The following is a 19,320-nucleotide window of genomic DNA, read 5'->3' on the forward strand; positions in this document are numbered from 1 at the left end:
TTTATACATGAGGCCCCTGGGTATTAGTGCTGTTACTAGACTGCCCCAGAGACTTGAGTGTGTTATTGTGACTTGCCCTTTTCCGCCTCAAAGCTGTTCAATTCAAAAAGTAAGGTGTTACCTTTTCATGACTTTCCCGAGCAGCAAGTATCTTGTGAGGCTCTCACTTTACTTTGCATTTAAATCTCTAAGGCTATATTTTCTCAGATGATGATAAAGTCAGAGTGTATAATGATGATCTAATGCCAATTAACACAGACCAGGCATCAGCATCCCACCTTTTGATTTTTCTTTTTTTTGTGATGTGAAAGGTGAATTAACTTGCATGTCTTGCTAGTCATTAACAAAGGATGGCCAGACATTGATAGTGAGTTAAATTAATGTACAGTGCCCTCCATAAATGTTTGGGACCAAGACACATTTTTTGCTTGATTTCCCCCTCTGAGTCACAGTCTAAAATGAGAAATCAAACAATTCAGACATTGTCATTAAAGTGCACATTGCAAACTTTCATTTAAGGAGGTCTGCACACATTTCAGTCACACAACGCATTTCCTACATGACCCCTACCATTTCAGAGCAGCAACATGTTTTGGACAAGAGGTGTCACCGGTGTTTGTGATTCCTCAGGTGTATTTCATTACATCATAAGATATCTTGGCTTGCTTCTACTCTTTGGAGTCTGAAAAAAAATAAATAAATAAATAATTCCCATCCATTCCTTTCTTTTTCTAACTAGACTTATCAATTTGAGTTTTGCTGCCAAGGCTCATTAGATGTATGAAGGGAGCAAGGCTGGGCAAGTGTCAGTCCAACACAGGGCAACACAGAATTGGCCATTAACTAACATGCTTGTCTTTACAATGTGGGAGGAAAGACACACAGAGACACGTAGAGGAGATGCAAACTTCATGCAGGAAGTGCCCAAGCTTGGATACAGACTCGTGACATTTCAAGCTAGAAGGCAGGAGTTCTGACCATTGTGCCATCTGCATCATTTGATGCAATGAGAACTTAATAAAGTTACTTATTGCCATACTACCAGCAATTAACAACAGATGAAAATTAAACAAATGACAAACTAGAATTACAGTTACTCACAAAAATGGACAATGTTATTACCTCAGGACTCAATAACTAAATCAGACCTGGTGAAGAAATCTGATGTGATATCGGTGGCATTTAAAGGACACAGCCTTAGTCATGGCCTGAGTGTTTAAGGACTCATTGTTTACCTTAAGTGGAGAGTATGCATTGCACGTGAGTTGTGACACAGGAAATATTTCAAAATGGATTACTGCATGTAATTTCTGCTTAGGTTCTTCACTTTTTCACAGTTTAGAAGAGCTTGTTTTTGAAGTAGGGTGTGTCAGGGGAGAAGGAATATGGCATTACATTTTTTTCAATCAAAAAGGAATCAGGATGCGTAGCAGACACCTAGAATGGTGGGACGGTATTGTTAGCTGCTTTGATGAATCCCAAACAAAAGGCAGGAAACGTTTCAAATGAGAGAATGAAACATATCTGTGAAACCTTCTCACCCCTCATCATGCCATCATTCCAGTGGTTTTCTACTTTTAAGATATTTTTTCTAAGTTTTAGGTTTTCTTTAATTTTGGTTTATCGCCATTTGCTAATTTTTATTTTTCATTCTTTTTCTTTTCTTATTGTTTTGTTTTTTTGCCATGTTTTAGTTTTTGTTAATTAGCAATTAACTTTTAGTTTTTGTCATACCAAAAATGTTCACAGGGACACACTTTATTTATAGATGTCAAATTGTATCTTAATCATGTGTACCTATCCAGTTACTCTGTACAATATTATTGTCTGGAACAGAAGTCCATTTTCTCCACATAATGACATAAGTAAGATCAAAAAATACAAGAATCAAAAAAAACAAGTGTGCTCTGATGCAATTTGTTATTTTAATCTTCAACAAGTTTAAGTAAATAATAATTAAATTTCAAAAAACTTTCTTTTTTGTTTTGGAGATTAAAAATTGAAATTGTCAACAATAATAAAATGAGTTACTTGACGGGACAACCTGAGAAAAAAAAAAAGTTTTAATTTAATAAGAAGACCCAGACAGCACATGGACACAGTTCAATATATGGCCCGAATATACTACAGCAGGGAGTTCAACCCCAGTCCTGGTGGGCTGCAATGGCTGCAGGTTTTCATTCTAACCATCTCTTTATTTAATTAATTCCTTAATGAGCAGCAAAACAATAATGAGACACAAAACAATTTGCCACATGGCCAGCTAACCTGAAAATAAAGAAATGTGAAGATCTCAGTCATGTTGGTCTGCTCAGGTCACCAAAACATCTGGACGGTTGTCTTAGAAAAAACAGGAAACCAACAGTTTGCTGTGGCAGAATGACAGCAGCAACAAGTTCTGATGTTTCAGAATGGCTTTAATTAACAGCAAGAATCAGTTTCTCATTAAGGAACTGGTTGGAGTGAAATTGGTTGGAGTTTGAAGTCCCAGTTTAACTGATCATCTATCGGCTTGTTTCACATCTCATTTCTGTTTGGCTGCCATTTAATGAAGAAACAAATCCATTCAGAGGACTGAATCCTTAAAAACAGGGCTATTACAATGAAGGGAAAAGGAGTTAATTAGCAGGAAAAGCTGATCACTGATTAGGAGAAGGGTTAGAATGAAAACCTGCAGCAACTGCGGCCCACCAGGACCAGAGTTGGACACCCCTGTTCTACAGCATCAGGACCAGATCTGGCATATAGACCCAGTCCAGTGTCTTTTTGTACAACGGCCCAATACCGGCAGCAGATCAGAATGTTTTTACCTGGGCCAGATTTAAACCAGAGCTGGACCAGCATCAAATAATTTTGTTAAAATTCGGGTCCTTTCTGGTACACATCCATTACAGACTGACTCTGTGCCAGATCTGGCCACTGTAGAGTCAAGTTCTTAAAATTACCTTAGCTTCTAATCTGGATAAGACAAATAGGGCTGACTTCTGCTGAAATGTTAAAAAAATTATGGATGAAATAATTACCTTGCCTTAATGAATGAGTAATACACGGTCACCCTTCTAATATTTAATTATACCTAACTAGCCGATCCGCGGCGTAGCATACGCTGCATAATTATTTATTGATGGGTGAACACTTCCTGAAAGACACAGTTGTCCAAATGGGGTGGGTTTGAGGATACGACTGTGAGTGAATGAAAAGATGGAACTCTGGAGAGAGCAACATACAATTGTCCGTGACTGAAAACTGGTTTTGGCAGATACAGGCATATCTTTTTGAAAGTCTGGCCCTGTGCCTTATTAATTGTCATTGCAAAGGCTAATCTAACAGAAAATTGTCTGCGTGTAAAAGTAAAAGGCAAATTTGAATCTGATGGGGTCAAGGAAATCAGGGGAATAAGGACAGTTTGTGAGGTAGGAGCTGCGATAGTTTTATACTCCAGTACATTGCGGTGAATGCTGGTAACAGTCAGTCTAGTGCCATTACAGAGACCTTTTGCTGGTATGAGGTTTCTGAGAAGCATGACGACTGAACCAATTTTAATTTTGAGTTTATGCGGAGGCATGTCAGTGGGAGTAGGACTGTTAAGAAATTCTTCAGGGAATGAAAGTTGATCTGCAGGATCGTCTGTGACGATGGAGTCAACGCTGGTGAAAGTTAGGGATAAGTTTCAGCACTTGTTCATTAAGGTATAGCGAGTCTTCTTTGGTGACGCTTAATATAGCTCGCATACTGTTGTTCCGGAGAGACAGTTGAGAAGTCAATGTCGCCATATAGTTGTTGAATGAGATCAGAATTAAAAGGAAAACAATGTTAATGTTACAGCTGTTCCGTTTTTCCCATCTCCAACATCGAGGAGCCATTTTGCGAAATGTTGTTCGTGAGGAAGAGCTCTCATATTTGTCGTCAGTGTAAGTACATGCTTATGACGCCACAAAGGTTGCTTGTTAATGCAACAGGTGAAAGTAAGTGCTCGGGAGCCACACATAATGGCGGGGAGTATTTGCTGGAAATCTCCACCCAATAGTATTGTTTTCCCTCCAAATAGCTGCGTGATACCCGTGAGGTCACGTAATAACCTGTCAACTGCCTGGAATGCATATGCATGTGTCATTGGCGCCTCGTCCCATATTATCAATTTGGATTGCAGAAGATGTTGAGCGTGTGTCGAGGTATGTTTGATGTTGCATGTCGAAGTAGTAGTCAGCTTCAACGGTATTTTAAAAATGGAATGTGCAGTACGTCCACCCAGTAACAATGTTGCAGCTATTCCTGTAGATGCCACGGTTGTAGAAATGTCTCCCCTAGCTCTGATGGTATGAATCAGAGTTTTGTAGACAAAGGCTTTCCCTGTTCCTGCAGGACCATCTAAGAAGAATCATGTTTGTCGGGGATGGGAATCGCTGTATGCAGCATTTAAACGTGTTTGGTTAGGTGTTGGGGGCGGGCACATGAGCAGGCAGTGCGCATGCCTCGAGAGATAGGGTGGGCGCGGGAGGAGGGTTAGAGTTGGAGGACGGGGCTCCGTCATGTGTACCCCATGGTCGTGCTTCCCATGGTTGGGCGACTTGGCCGATTATATATATATAGATTATGCCATGGTCTATAAGAACTATAAGAACAAACTATCAAATAATGTTTCTAAAGTTATTGTTTATTTATTGCTGAAGAAAACGGCACTGTAAGCTTGTAGGTTTTCTTGTGACAGAGAATATCGCAGTGATGACAACACCGATCCATATTTTGAGAACGAATGTTCCTATCAACAGAAGAGATCGGCAATGCAATGTAAACTTTAGCAAGAGCTACTAAGAAAGGCAGTCGTCCTCTAAGGCACGCCAAAAAACTGATATCAGCTGGAATTACTTCACGAGATGCTATGTCCAGATAAGCCTGCCATTCATCTGTTGCAGCCATCATTGTTGGCACTTATTGTGCATGATCAGCAACATTCTTCGATAAGAGTGGTAGCCGTCGCGGATCAAATATTCTCACAGATCTGAATTGGTCTATTGCTGGCTGTTTGGTTCCCACAAAATATTCTTCAAGTTTAGCAGCAGCATTGTGCTTTGTATCTTCACAGCTGCTGGTTGCAATTGGAAATCCAGACGATTTCAGGCAAGACAGTAACACTTTGTTGTAGACATCGACAGCCATGAATAACTGTGCCTCAAAAGAAGTCAGAGTGTTCATAATTGGCTGGCAGTGAACAGATACAAATTCAAGTCCAGCTCTCAGCTCATTAAATTTATCAGTACTTTGCAACGCCGACAGCTTCTTTAACTGGACTGTAGCTCCACTATGTTCAATTTCAGTAGAAACAAATGAGATATTAATGAGATGATGCAATAGGCTAAAGAAAGAACTTAAAGAAGTAATCAAAACTAATCAAACTAATATCAATATGCCTCAAATGATGAGATTTCATTCAGATTTTGTATTTTCCGCGGCAGTTAGTTTAATTCCGCGACGTGGCATTTTACCACTTCTAAACCCTAAATTCCACGGCTTGACGTTTAATTGCGCAGGCCCCGGTAAATCATGGGCCCTACTTATTATTTGGGGTTGTGCATAAAATAGTACAGTTAGCTCATCTTAAATACATGTTTCTGTCTTATAAATGCATACAAACCTGAAACCCATTCCTAATGTTCTATCTTGATGTAGAGGAGGCTCCAAATGCTTCTTAGGATATGGCAGGAGTTTTAGGTGTAGATGGTGTTAGAGAGAGACCTGGAAAATTCTTTTATTTAATAATTGCTATTTTCCAGAAATCTGTAATATTTAGGCTATATCTTAACATAATATATCATGTCATTTTCTAGACTGCATAATCCAGACCAGGGTCATGGGGCCTGGAGCCTTCCCAACTAGCCTGAGGAGCACGCAAGAACAAACCTTGGACAGGGCACCAGTCCATCACAAGGCATATACACATAACGGCCAATTTAAAATACACTGAACCTGTATGCCTTTGAACACTTTGAGGAAACCAGAGCAGACACATGGAGAATATGCAAACTCCACATATAGAGGACCCAGGAGGCGAACTCTGGTCTCCTAACTGCAAGGCGGCAGCATTACCACTGAGCCACCAAAGGCATAAAATATAATACCTTAATACAATTAGACTAATTTCATATAATTGGACTTGTTGATACTTATGCATAATAAGAGTTTTGGTTGCCATTTGACTGAAGGCCCGATTTTTATTCACTCCCTTCCAGTTTACATTTTTTGCCACATTATCTGCAAAAATATGTGAAAGAATATTCCAAGTGACATATTTGGCATCTTGTCCTCCAATAGATGCCAGTTCAGAAATCTGCAAAGACAAAAGATAACATACAGGCAGTGGCTTTAGAATTAAAATACTAAAATATGTGAAGAAACAGCATAAATGGTCATTCTCAAGCATAGGTCTGTTGACTTGATGATTGCCATTCTGACAAATATTGCTAAAAAGTTACACTTTCCAAAGTAAAAAAATAAAAACATTTCAAAATTAACTGTAACGTTAAGCGTGTTACCGTAATTCAATCCAGTAGACATAAATTTTGTAATAATAATAATAATAATAATATAGAAAAAAGGAAACACAAATGCATGGGTTGTAATGTTCAGAAAGCTCAAATGACATCAATTATTTTTGCAACTCGTGTTATTATACAAGGAAGTTTTCTTGTAACTGTAGGGCACTGTAGAGCTATTAAATATTTGTCTAAACACAGTCTCTTACACAATAAACACCCTGCAACAGCTAAAACAACTACTGTATATTACTGCAAATTTGAGATGATGTTTATGTAAATAGTACAGCTTTTTGCAAGCAATGGTTAAACTGTTTCTTATATATATATATATATATATATATATATATATATATATATATATATATATATATATATATATATATAGTGATCTTTGGCTGGCTTATCATCCTGGCCAATACTCCCAGGCCGCCAGATGGAGCCCTCCCTGCAGTATGGAGGTGCCATGAAGACGAGCAAGGAGTCATGGGATATGTAGTTTTATACAAGACCCTGCTGGATACCACAGGGGCCGCAAGAGGGAGCTGCAGGGAGGACCGAAGACTTCTTTGTGCCCTATGACCCGGAAGTGCATCAGCGGAAGAGTGACGTGCTTCCGGGGTGAGAAGAAAAGGACTTGTACCTGACCTGGAAGTGATTGAGAGTCACATGGACTGGGGATTGGAACACTTCCGGGTCAGGATATATAAAAGGACTGTGAGAGCTCCCAGACGGCGAGCTGAGCTGGGTGGAAGGGTGGCAACGCGTCTGGGAGTTGGAGGATTGTATTATTGTAATTTATTGTATTGTATTATTATTGATTTTTATGAGTATTGTGGAGGAGAGGGTGCTTTGTGCACTGTGGCGATTGAATAAAGTCAACGTTTGAACTTTTGGTGTCTGGAGTCGTGGACAGGGGTTCAAGGGAGCGATAGCACCTCCTATCTGTCACTATATATATATATATATAAGGCCATACCTGCACCCTACAGAGGTGGCACAGGTAGTCCAACTTCTCCAGGATGGCACACCAATACGTGCCTGTCGTTGCCAGAAGGTTTGCTGCGTCTCCCAGCACAGTCACAAGAGCATGGAGGAGATTCCAGGAGACAGACAGGCACTTACTCTAGGAGAGCTGGAGAAGGCCCCTCGTAGAAGGCCCTTAACTGATCAGCAGCACCCACTGGTATCTGCTTCTTTGGGCAAGGAAGAACAGGATGACCACTGGCAGAGCCTACAAAATGACCTACAGCAGGCAGCCCACTGGTGTGACCAAATAATCAGAAACAGACTTCATGAGAGTGGCCCGAGGGCCCGACTTCCTCTAGTGGGCCCCATGCTCACTGCCTACCCGGTACTGTGGAGCTTGATTGGCATTTGCCATAGAGTACCAGAATTGGCAGGTCCACCACTGGCACCCTGTGCTTTTCACAGATGAGAGCAGGTTCACCCTGAGCACATGTGACAGGCGTGAGAAGCCATGGAGAACGTTATGCTACCTGTAACATTATTCAGCATGACTGCTTTGATGGTGGGTCATTGATGGTCTGGGGAGGCATATACACGGAGGGACGCACAGACCTCAACAGGCTAGTCAAAGGCACCTTGACTGCAATTAGGTATTGGGATGAAATCCCTGGACCCTTTGTCAGACCCTATGCTGGTGCAGTAGCTCCAGGGTTCCTCCTGGTGCACGACAATGCCCAGCTTCATGTGGTGAGAGTATGCAGGCAGTTCCTGGAGGATGTAAGAATTAATACCATTGACTGGCCCCCATGCTCTGCTCGCTTGACCTCAATCTAATAGGACACCTCTGGGACATTATATTTCGGTCCATCTGATACCTCAGATTGTCCAGGAGCTCAGTGATGCCCTGGTCCAGATCTGGGAGGAGATCCCCCAGGACACCATCTGTTGTATTATTAGGATGTTGTCAGGCATGCATACAAGCATGTGGTGGCCATACAAACTACTGAGTATGATTTGGAGTTGCTATAATGAAATTTCAGCCAAATGGACTCGTCTGCCTCATCCTTTGTTCCCTTTGATTTTCGAGGTGTCTTTGAATTTAGCCCTCTGTAGGTTGGTCATTTTCATTCCTAATACATCACCATATCAGTCCAGATCAGTAGAGATAGCCAGCAGGATTTTTCCCCCATTGAGATCTGATGTGTTTTCAAAGGGTTCCTTTAATTTTTTTGAGCAGTTTATGTTATATATTTCTTCTTCATACTTTAAAACTAAAGTGTACATATCACTTCCAACACCGTGGCCAAGCACAAATAATTGAAAAGTCACATGGGCATCGTGTGTAAAATATACAGTACTCCCCTATGTAAAATAATTACTAAAGAAAATGTAGACTTATTTCAGACATTCTACCCATTTCATGCCATACCTTAAAACTAGTTCATTTAGAAACATAGAATATTTTCCCATTGAGAAGTAACTTAAATTTGACAGTTTCTTATGTTGCTGATGACTGGCATTTAATGTGAAGATTTGGCTTTGTACTATTATATACAAAAAATAGTTAATTATTTAAAATTATGACACTAAATCTAAGTGAATATTTCAAATTAGACTAAACCAGAAAGATAACAAATTTTAGCTTTGCAATCCATCCCATGTTCTTTTTCTCCAAGGCATTGGCTGGTTGTTTCAACCAGGCCTCAAAGTCATCTACTTCCTCCAATGAGTGTAAAGGAAACTGGACCTTCTCAGGCACATTAAGTGAGCATTCAATGTTTAGCTGTGCAGATAGTGAACTGATCATGAGAGCCAGTTGTGATAGTTGGTGCTACATATGTTCAAGCAATGCGAGGATATGAAGAACTGCAGCTGTAAAATAAATACCAAAGACCAAATATAAAAGGATACTATTAATTTGAATAATTTGTCCTTTATTGGAAAAAGCAATGGATCCTACTCTTGTGCTTTGGAACAAACATAATTCTCACATATGTTAAAAGAATATCCTCTGGAACATACAAAACTTGACATCTTAAAAATCAAAACACTAAACATCAAGGAATATACTGCCACAAAATGAACATGGCAACTTGTTGACTTATGCTCTGATATGTTCAAAAGGTTGTTAAATATGTGAAACAAGTACAATGAATAGTTGACCTTGCACTGATAAGTTACGATCATTAGTTCTGTTCCACATCAACCCACACTGTTAGTAGGCCTTAAGAGTTCAGAAGTATTTTGCATCTTTAAAAGGCTGTTGGAAATTTGTTGAGATGTATTTTCAGACTGCAATCATCACTGGTAAGGAGGTGACACCTGAAGGAAAATTTGTGGTGGTGAGCAACAAGGTGGTACAGATGGTAAAAGTGGTGATGGCACCTGAGGTGCAGAATGTGGGGATAACTTTTGAGGTCTAGTTGACTGTCAAGGTTTTGAAGATCTTGTCAAGGGACGTTTTGTTTTATTAGCTAAGTCTTCATGTTCACTTTCATAGTCAGTGTCACCATAGTAGTGCTGTTTACAGAAGATTAAATGTGCACATATTACTCAAAACAAAGGTTTCATACATTCAACAAAACACAGACGAAGTCAAATCAAACTTACTTTAGTTTAGATTCTCTTTGCACCCTGCTTATATCTACCTCATCATCTGAATCCAATTCTGAAGTTTGACAAGTCAAAAACTTCTTTATCCCTTGCTGTGCAGACATGTAATCTCCTAACAGGGTTTCAAAAAGTTAACATCAGGTAATGTAAACAATGTGCAATATAACAGTATCACTTTTGTGATCTTTTAAATCACTACCACCTAGGCCCCATTTACACCTGGCATTCACATATTTTCTTTTTTTGTTGGATAGCATTGGACCATCAAAGTTAAACTAGGAAAATTTGAAGAGACCTACATGAGAAAGTAAGAATTTAATTTTGGATAAATGCAATCACTAGTGATGCATGTTAATGAAAGGTATGAACTGGGCCCTGATTTCTCATGAACACCAGTATGAACATATGAAGATTGTTGGGGAAAAAAGGCCCAGAGACAGAGAAAAATTACATGACTGCAACATGAAAATAAGGTTTTAGACAAATGTTTGCTGCTTGTCTATTAAAAAAAAGAATATAGTAAGAAAGCAATATCTTACAGCAGTATTTCTCTGCTGAAATGGATTAAGTCGGGACATATCTTAAACATTTCAGTTACCATAGGACTTTAGTACTCTAACATCATGCTTGGTCCAGCTTGGGCCTGGTTCCTCAGCATATCTTGCTGCTTTAAGTCTTTCATCACTCTTATAATTTGGCCAAAAGGTTGTGCCATCATTGTACCAAGGCTGTGATATAATAGACAAAAAAAATTTCTAAAAATTTAACTACCAGAATCTTCCTGTAAAAGAAAAAAAGACAATGTTAAAAATAAACAAATTTACAAAATGTATTATCCAACCAGCATCAAGGTATACCACCTAGCACATGTGCATCCCTGATTTTAATAAAAAAGAATGCTTTTTTGAATATGGATAAAGGGTAAGCTTTATTTGGTAGTTTGCAAAGTGCAGTAAGTTTACCCATCAGCCACTGAAAAAAATTGTTCATATACAAATGAAAATGATATATAACAAAGTACAGTGTGAAATAAGTTTAAACTAAATGAAAAAAGGGCTACATGTACTTACAACATGTAATCATGATTCCATCTGTGCTGACTGATGAACAAGTATAAAAAAAATCAAAAATGCTATATAGTTAATTTATGTTTCTGATTTAATATTTTTGAGAATGACGTGAAGGTATCAGAACAAAACCTCCTCTGTGGGGCAGAACAATGCACTTTTGACTGATGGCTAACATATTTGCATACTTGATTGTTTTGGATATCTGAGAGATGCAATTAATATTTAGGAAATCTGACTTAAACGGATAGGTAAAAAAGACAGACTTCTTCAAAAACACCTTCTACACAACAACAAATACTTCACTGGATTCAACAATATTGTACAGTGGTACCTTGAGATACAAGTGCCCCAACATACAAGTTATTTGAGATACGAGCCGTCACTAGGTAGATTTTTTGCCTTGAGTTACGAGCCAAAATTCAAAATACAAGTCATCAAAGAGCTTGTGGCCGCAGCATTCTGAAGAACTGACGACAGAGGAGTTGACAGAACTACAGATGCAGCAATACAGTAGAGTCTCGCTTATCCGACATAAACGGGCCGGCCGTACGTCGGATAAGCAAAAATGTTGGATAATGGCAGGTGTTAGGATAAAATCTATTAAACGTCAAACTATGTTATAATTTTACACATTACGAACCTAATAATCATGTTTTACAACAAAAGAACAGAATAAATTAAATGAAAAAATGAACTTACAGTTACAGAATTGTCTGATGTTAAATACAGTATGTACTGTACTTAAAGTTCAGTCCTGTGATGATTTAAAGACATTTTTGATCGTAGTCTGCTTTCCTGATAAGTGCCGTTTCTTCACTGTGAAGTCTCGCCATCTTTGCAGCATCATTATGTCGATTCCTGTAGCTTCTTCTTGTTGCTCAATGTAATTAATTGCAGTTTCTAGAGCCTTAACTCTGTCACTAATATAGCCAACATCTGTACGAGCGTATACTGTTTACTACAGCATTGTGACTGCATGTATGTTGTCACAAGAACAAGACATGGACAGATAAAGGGTTGGGGCAGCCACCCGTATATTGTGGTATCCTGGCTGCAAAAGGTCGTTTTTATCAAATAATCAGCACTGAAGTGCACACAACCGAGTCCAAAACAAGACTAAAGAAACAAAGGAAAAGGGGCAGGTTTTTAAAAGGGGAGACAGGAAGTGAGGTCGTATGGATCCGGCACGTGGTCTTCCACCATTGGCTCGTAGCCGGAGGTGACATCAGAGGGACTGGAGCTGGTGTGGCCGACTTCCATTGGCTCAGTCCCGGAAGTGATGTCAGGTGATCCAGGTGAAATCCCCCGGGGATGGTCTACAGGCAAGGGAGAAAAAGAGTCAGTGCACTCTGCCACACCCCGGCATGCCTCCGAACTGCCTTCACTCAAGCCCTTTAGCTGCCTCCCATGCGCACGTGTGTGACAATGTGTGTTTGTGCGGTGACGTGCGAGTCCCTGTCTTGCAACCGAAAACACGAAGCTGAGTCTCAATACTTTAGCAACTTAATTAAGCTTGAAACAGGAACAGCGCGGTTATTTAATGTAGCGGGATCTTTCATTCTCCTATACACAAACACAGCAGTCAGGCAGGGTCGGGGAGAAATTAATACTGAGCCCAGCGCATTTATAATGTCCCTTGTATCACCCATCGATGGCAGGCGCTTACAGCATGTCTGCAATCTTTTCGGATACGCTTTTATGGCAAACTGCTACAGCGCTGGGAGACTGCGATTGCTTTGGGACGCTCTTCCGCGGGTCGTCCCGTTGGGTGGAATCCCACAAGAATTTAGAAACTCCCTCACACCAGTCATGATTCTTTTCAAAGATAAAGTGCAGGTTAATTTGCTTTATGTATTTTACTTTATATTTTGTATTAATCATTTTTATATGAATAGTTTTGGGTTGTGGAACGAATCATCTGAGTTTCCATTATTTCTTATGGGGAAATTCGCATTGATATACGAGTGCTTTGGACTGCGAGCATGTTTCCAAAATGAATTATGCTCGCAAAACCTGAGGTTCCACTGTAATTAGCTGTGGCAGAGTCGGGAGCAACAAAAACTAGACTACGCCCACGCCGCAACTTGCAGTTCTTGTTGCCGATTGATGCGTATTTTTTTTTTTGTTTTTGCAGTGGGACGTCGGATAATACAGAATGTTGGATAAGCGACAGTAGGATAAGCGAGACTCCACTGTATATGGAGGATCTGCAGGAGATCAGTATCACAGAGGAGCCAGAGGCGGAGAAGGTTATCTCTTAAAGTGAGATAAAGGAAGTGTTGGCAATGTGGGAAAAAGTTTAGAACTTTAAAGAAAAGAAACACCTTGAAAAAGTGACAACTGGTCGTGCAGTGGCATTATTTCATGACACTTGCCTAACTCACTTCAGAAACATTTTTAAGGGGAGGACTAAACGAAGCTCCATGGACAGGTTTCTATTAAAACGCCCTGAGAATGAAAGTGACGAAAGCGTGGCAAAAAAGAAAAAAACTAGTGAAGAAGAAAATGAAGTTAAACAAAAGTGAAGTGAAAGAAAAAAAACATTACAATACACTAATCGGCTTCGACAACATCTGTTTATTTCTTTAGATTCTCTTTTAGGTTTAATTTTGTTTGTTTATGATATTTGTTCATTATAAATACATTTCTTATGTTGAAAACATTTAACAAAAATTGGGGTGGTTTTTTGGGGGCTGGCATGAATTAATCTCATTTCAATTCATTTCAATGGGGAAGATTGATTTGAGATACGAGCATTTTGACTTACGAGCTCGGTCACGGAACAAATTAAACTCGTATCACAAGGTACCACTGTATATCATGCACACAACATTATAGGCAATGGAGACATTATCCACTGTTGAAACTTTAATAACCCATTGTTCACAACGCATTTGCCGGTACTGTCTAAGTTCAGAAAGTCCATCTGGAACTGGTCTAACATAATGTGATTTTTTGATAGCAGATAAGTGGCTGGGCAAGCAGTTTGCTCAGACAGTCTTTGGACAAACTGAGCAAGTGGACGTTTAGGCTTTCTCAAAAGTTTAAGTTTTTGAAGGTGGTTTTCATATGGGAAAGATGAAAAGCAGTCTAAAGAGCCATGCCAACGTACATACAGAGGAAGATGGATTAAACAGTATACATTATATACAAGCTGATCTTTGCCATAAATCTCACCAAAATGGTTCACAAATGTTTGAAGAAATGTTTGAGCATACTGACAGTAGAATGAAGAAAGCACTGGACTGACTACAATTGAGATGGCAGAGATCAGCAAGTTGTTGAAGTTGTTATACATCCTGTTATCCAGGAATGAACCCAGAACAACAGGGCCCGTGTAAAGTAGAAAAAGTCTAAATTCGGATGCTTTCCAGCAGTCAACTTCTCTCAGTGTCCTGAGTTTCTGGGCAAATTCCACCAGTATACATAGTTGCAAGTCATTTAAATTGTCAGATAATCTAGTAATAATGTTTGCAGGTAATCGAAAATTTAGAGGACCTCTGAGCCAAATGTTTAACAATTTCCTGACAACCCCCAAACAAACCAAATGCATGTAATCAACTGGAAACTGTGATACCATGCCAATGCTTGTCCCTTGAAAAGCATGCAAGCCAAACAGATGATGTTCTTCATCAAGATTAATCTGTTCTGAGGGTGTAGTCAGTTAAAGGAAAACTTATCCTGCTGTTGACATACTGCCCTCGCTGTCCACATTTGTCACATCCATGATATCCATTATGTGCTTTTGTGTTCTTTAAAAAAAAAAGCCCTGGCAAGTGTGTCACACAAAACAGAATCTACCTTCAGAAAGAACAGTTTTCCATTAAAAGACAACCCACTTTCTTATTCCCTTAACTCAGTAACAACATTTTTCATAAACTCCTCAGCTGACATTGGCTTGTTTGATCCACAAAATAGTCCAATAACAACAGGCACTTTCATTGGAAGGCAGAGGAGAAGCCCCAAAATAGGCCAAAGCTAAAAAGCTAGTGCTTTTAAATAAAGGCAACCCATCCACATTGATCTGCAACTTCAAGGTAAAGCTTTCTGTGACTGAGTTTATGGTAGCTGAAAGAATTTTATTGATTGAAGCAAGGATACCGAAATAGTAATAATGTCCACCAACCTTATTCTGAATAGAATAGCCATTCTTGGAAGAGTTCTTACATCTTTTGGGAGGTCAGGATGATGAAGTCTCAACAACCCTAAAAGACCCTAAAAGTGCTGTTAGAGCAACAAGAGATATTCCAAAGGTTAAAGCCCAGTTACAAATACTGTCACTAAGGCTACTTGACTCTTCTAAAATCTCATCAGAATGCAGATCCAAATCAAGCTCATCCTCAGAAACGTATGCATACTGAAGACCCGCAAAAATGTCTGTTCTGTTGTCTATATAAGTGCCCTCATTCTCCACTGTTCTCACCTCTGTTCTCAATGTCATTTTGCTCCACTCTCTCCTTATTTCCAAGATCCCCTTCCTCCATCCTTTTCCCATTCCTATTTCTGAATGCAAAGTTAAATTTGCAGTTCTCCCTCATTTGCTGAAGTCTCCTATCAACATCTCGTTGTGCTCTCTGCCTGAGGGTCAAACCCAGTAGAACAGAATTAGCCATTTCTCACTGCTGATTATCACCCTGCACGAACTGCAGGTCATAAATGCACCCAGGAAGAAAGCAGAAATTGATATGAATACTAATATACTGTAGTATGGTTTAACATGTCATTGTAATATATTGCATGTGTAAGTTTCTGCACATACTGCTTACTGGTAGGCAAATATGTAAATAAAAATGTTTGAGCTAGCTGAAAAACAAGCTTGCAGTATTTAATTCAAATCTAAACCAGTAAGAGTATTCTTTTTATTTAAGCTTGGGCTACACACCAAACCCAATGAATAGCAGGCTACAAAATATACAAGAGTTAAAAACAAAAGTACAGGACACAAGAAGTCAATGACTTAAATCAAACGAAGAAAGTTCAATGCCATTTCAACAATACAGTGATCCCTTGCTGTATCGCGCTTTGACTTTCGCGGTTTTGCTCTATCGCGGATTTTATATGTAAGCATATGTAAATGTATATTATGGATTTTTCGCTGATTCACGGATTTCTGCGGACAATGGGTCTTTTAATTTATGCTACACGCTTCCTCAGTTTGTTTGCCCAGTTGATTTCATACAAGGGACGCTATTGGCGGATGGCTTAGAAGCTACCCAATCAGAGCACGTATTACATATTAACTAAAACTCCTCAATGCTATAAGATATGCCTCCTGCGCGGTGCTCGATTGTTTGCTTGTCTCTGCCTCTGTCTCACCTCTCTGACATTCTCTGCGCCTGACGGAGGGGGTGTGAGCAGAGGTGCTGTTTGCACAGAAGCTATTTGCCTAGTCGATACGGACGCTCCTCTTAGAAATGCCCCTTTTCGAGGTGCGCCCAAAAGCACACTTATTGATTTTTGATTGTTTGCTTTAATCTCAAGCTCTCTTTCTCTCTCTCTGACGTTCTCTGCGCTTGACGGAGGAGATGTGAGCAGAGGGGCTTTTTGCACAGAGGCTGTTTGCTTAGAAGATACGGACGCTCCTGTAAAAAATGCTGAAAGGCTACCTTTGCATTGATCCCTTCATTGCCGCTGCTTTATCGCGGTGCTTGCATACTTAAAAGCCCAACAGCCCTATTGATTTTTGATTGTTTACTTTACTCTCTCTCTGACATTCTCTGCTGCTTACGGGCACTTTGAAGAGGAAGATATGTTTGCATTCATTTAATTGTGAGAAAGAACTGTCATCTCTGTCTTGTCATGGAGCACAGTTTAAACTTTAGACTAAAGGGTGTTATTTCATGTCTAGAGGGCTCTAATAATGTTAAAAAACGTATTTAGAAGGTCGTAAACAGGTTTTCTATGCACTAACTGCGAAAATATTGGATTTATAAATAAAGAATCCTACTTCGTGGAAAATCATTTATCTGTCTGGAGCGGATTAACCGCGATAAACAAGGGTTTACTGTATAACTGTGCGGAGAATATTTATAAATAGTGTGGCAGAGTTTCTAAGTCCTTAAAATATATAACAATAATCATACAAACATATGGTTTCTACTTCGCGGATTTTCACCTATCGCGGGGGGTTCTGGAACGCAACCCCGCGATCGAGGAGGGATTACTGTACTTATTTTCAGTGCAACTCTGGACTCTGGAGGGCTACATACAATAATAAATAAGAAATAAAATAAGAAAAAATAAATAACAAAAGTAAAAGCAAGGTAAATTTGACATTCAACTGAGAAGTAAAAATAATAAGTACTATAATAATAATAATAATAATAATAATAATAATAATAATAATAATAATAATAATAATAACAACACGTTTTAACGTTTCAACAAAAAAAAAAGACTTGGCCTCATATAAAAATGAAATAAGAGTTTTTAATATGTGCACAACTGAACAGGCGTAACCAGTTCGACAGTAAATCACATCATCTTTAAATAACTGAACGTATCTTCCTCTTCTTTCCTCTCATATCCACTGCCTACTTTCTCTTGTTCAGTGAGAGAAATGAGCTCTTGCTTGGTCTGCCAGAATTTTAAATCTGGGCTGGTATGGTGTCAGTGCCATCCTCATGCATGTGTGAAGACTGTCATCACTTAATGTTTTTTGTAACGTCCCAAAATCCACGAGGGTAGACTCGTTAGCGAGTTGTTGGCCAGTAAATTAATGTGTTAAAATACTCGTTGACAGATCGTTAGTTGGCTTTAAGAACGCTACTGGCAAATTTAGTGGGTAACTTTTTTCAAATGTAATTTTGTGCTTAGTTTCGTAGTGGTGTTTCACATTCCCGATTTTAAACCACTGCCATCGATCGTCTCAGAGCAGATGAGACACAGCGATTTCAAGCATCCTACGGGAAATGTGAACATAAACGCCTCGATCCATTCCGGATTAAAAGGACGGTTTTCAGTGTCAAGCTTCCGCCGTTTAGCACAAGCCATGGCACACTAACTATTTAATCGCTTTCTGTCTCTTGTCTTCTCACTCTTTCACTCAGAATGCAGGTTTTCCGCTCCTCTATTCAGTGAAGGCCCGCCCTACTCTGCCAGTCATTGGCTGACATTCTTGCCTTCACTTTGACCAATATCAGTCTTCATGCTTAAACCCAACCAATTCGAACCACGAAGGCAACAAGTACTGGCCAATCAGAGACACGTAGGAGGTCAATTTCACTGAGTAACGGTTTCAGAAAAGAGTCGCCGTTAAAAATGTAATCTCCGCCAAAACTAAATAAAACTCCAGACCCGGACCGCGGTCTGCCTATTAGTGACCTGTGCACTAGGCTTTCCTCTGACCCCCACTTTGGCGATTCACCAACGTATCCTCTCCAGTGTTAGCGAAGGCACTTAAGGTTAGGAAACAATGCCTTAAAATGTTTTTTTTTCTTCCTTGCAGCGCATCTGAAATAAGCCCACGTTCAACTGAAAAAGTTTAAGAAACATTTTTGAACAGAGGGAGCCTACTAACCCTTTTTTGATGGAGGCTATAATAATTTACACAAGACTTTATCATAATGAAATAATGACCAGCATATCGATTGTGGCATAAATATGTACAAATACTAAAAATAGTGGCATTGCATTTCACTTTAACCTGCAATGCTGGCGACACATTACAAATAGTTAGCAAAGCTAGCTATATATAAAAAGCTGCTGAATTTCTCACAACTTTTAAAACTAAACTTTTTACTCACATGCTCCCAGAAAAAAAACCCTTCTTTTGGTAAATATTTTCAGATTGCTCGTTGTGGCGCGCGAACTCTCAAACATAAGCGGGTTACGCTCACGTTAACTTAAGCTGTCGCGGAAAGAGATACCACTGTTAATTAATTTGCATGACGAAATGTGGGCGGATCGATTTGTCCCTCACACAGAAGCACGAACCAAGCTTGCCAGAATACAGGCGGATCTGTTACGGAGTCAAAAAAGAGTGTGACTGCTATACGAGTTTGCCATGATATGGCCGGATCCGTTCCTGAGTCAGCTGCTGTTGGGGGACTTACTTAGTGACGGGCAGCATATAAGAAGAAGCTTAAGGGATTAAACCTTGTGAATCCAGCCAATATTAGCAGCACAAAAAAAATTCC

General features: G+C 39.5%; 1 long non-coding RNA gene across 5 annotated transcripts; it reads right to left on the reverse strand.

Moving 5' to 3' along the window:
* Positions 1-9,412: 9,412 nt before the first annotated feature.
* Positions 9,413-19,045, reverse strand: LOC120521308. Of its 5 annotated transcripts, none has more exons than XR_005632089.1 (4): positions 18,928-19,045; positions 15,309-15,406; positions 10,711-10,840; positions 9,413-10,224 (listed from the first exon to the last, which is right to left on the reverse strand). It is a non-coding gene; the product is annotated as an uncharacterized LOC120521308 (long non-coding RNA). The 5 variants fall into 5 exon arrangements; XR_005632090.1 differs by lacking the exons at positions 15,309-15,406; positions 18,928-19,045 and adding an exon at positions 11,882-11,917 and having other exon boundaries at positions 9,413-10,019; positions 10,110-10,224; positions 10,711-10,893; XR_005632092.1 differs by lacking the exon at positions 15,309-15,406.
* Between the last annotated feature and the right edge of the window lie 275 nt (positions 19,046-19,320).

Source organism: Polypterus senegalus, unplaced genomic scaffold, assembly GCF_016835505.1.
Source record: "Polypterus senegalus isolate Bchr_013 unplaced genomic scaffold, ASM1683550v1 scaffold_119, whole genome shotgun sequence".
In the NCBI taxonomy this organism is placed as follows: domain Eukaryota; kingdom Metazoa; phylum Chordata; class Cladistia; order Polypteriformes; family Polypteridae; genus Polypterus; species Polypterus senegalus.